Here is a 2,004-nt window from a genome sequence, read left to right on the forward strand (position 1 = left end):
GCTGGGCCTTCTCCACCGCCGCTCCCTCACCACCAGACGCATGGAAGAAGAATGCCTCATCTTCCTCCTCGGAACTCTTCAACCCCAGGGCATCACTGTGTACTTCAACAGCTTCCTCATTTCCCCTTCCCCCACCTCATCCTCGTTTCAAAGCTCCAGCTCAACACTGTCCCCTTGTCTTGTCCGGACTTGTCCGACCTGCCCAGCTCCTTTTCCACCTATTTCCTTTTCCACCTATCCACTCCACCCTCTCCTCCCTGACCCATCACCTTTATCTCCTCCCCCACTCACCCATTGTACTCTATGCTACTTTCTCCCCGCCCTCACCCTCCTCTAGCTTATCTCTCCACGCTTCAGGCTCACTGCCTTTATTCCTGATGAAGGGCTTTTGCCCGAAACGTCGATTTCGCTGCTCCTTGGATGCTGCCTGAACTGCTGTGCTCTTCCAGCATCACTAATCCAGAATCTGGTTTCCAGCATCTGCAGTCATTGTTTTTACCATACTGTTAGGGTCAATGGTCAAGGCATGAATAGAGGATTGACTGAATAATGAAAGGTAGAGACTGGGAATAAAGGGATCTTCTTCAGGATGGCAGCCGAGAGGCCTGAGAGTTCTGCAGGAGTCCATGTTAGGACCACAACTATTCATATTATATATTAACTATCTGGACAAAAGAATGGAGTAAATTGTTGCTAAGTTTCCAGATGGCACTTAGGTAGCTGGTGGGAGGAATGCTGAAGAAGTGGGAGGTTGCAGAAGGACTTGAACAGGCTAGGAGTGTGGTATATGGAATACAGTATGGGAAAGTGTGAGGTCACACACTTCGGTAGGAAGAATAGAGGCATAGACTATTTTCTAAATGAGGTACGGCTTTGGAAATCTGAAGCATAAAGGGCCTTAAGAGAACCCTGAACTACTAAGGTTAACATACAGGTTCAACTGGCAGTTAAGAAGGCAAATGCAGTGTTAGTATTCATTTTGAGAGGGCTAGAATACAAGAGCAGACATGTACTGCTGAGGCTGTATAAGGCTCTGGTCAGACTACATTTGGAAAATTGAGAGCAGTTTTGGGCCCCATATCTATAGGAGGTTGTGTTGACCTTGGAGGAGGTTTACAAGAATGATACCAGGAATGAAGAGCTTGTCACATGAGAAGCAGTTGAGGACTCTGAGTCTGTACTCAATGGAGTCTAGACGGTTGAGTGGAGTCTCATTGAATCTTACAGAATACTGAGAGGCCTGGATAGAGTGGACATGGAGAAGATGCTTCCAATAGTAGGAGAGACTAGGACTTGAAGGCATGCTCTCAGTTGAAGTCCCTTTAGAACTGAGATGAGGAGGAATTTCTTCAATCAGAGAGTGGTGAATCTATGGAACATGCTGCAGAAGGAGGCTGTCATTGGGTGAGTGTATTTAAGACCAGAGTTGGATGGGTCTTTATTCGTAAGGGGATGAAGGGTTACAGGGAGAAGGCAGGAAAGTGGGGTTGAGAAATATATCAGCCGTGGTCAAATGGCAAAGGAGACTTAAGGCACCAATTGACCTAATTCTGCTCCTATATCTTATGATCAATGAACAAATTATGCATCTCCTTGGACTATGTAGTATCACCTCACAGTGATTAACCATCATCCTAAGTATCCAAATTGATGTATTCTCAAAACCTTTCAATATTCTTCAGCTACTAGAACCATGCATGGCTCTACAGTAACCAATTTTGAGCAAATTAACACTCAAAACAGCTTTACAAAACTAATTCATGCAGGCATGTTAATAGTTTAATTTACAAATCTAAACATCTTAAAACAGTCTTTTACTCAAAGGCACAGCTACTATCTCAAAACATTTTTGCAATTTACATTAGCTTGATTGGTCCATAAAAGCAACTATAAAACCAGAAACTCATTACCTTACTTTTGACCTCCTGTCCTCGGCGACAGGAAATGGGCGGCATGGTGGCACAGTGGTTAGCACTGCTGCCTCACAGCGCCAGAGACCTGGGT

This window comes from Chiloscyllium plagiosum, chromosome 4 (genome assembly GCF_004010195.1).
Source record: "Chiloscyllium plagiosum isolate BGI_BamShark_2017 chromosome 4, ASM401019v2, whole genome shotgun sequence".
NCBI classification, from domain to species: domain Eukaryota; kingdom Metazoa; phylum Chordata; class Chondrichthyes; order Orectolobiformes; family Hemiscylliidae; genus Chiloscyllium; species Chiloscyllium plagiosum.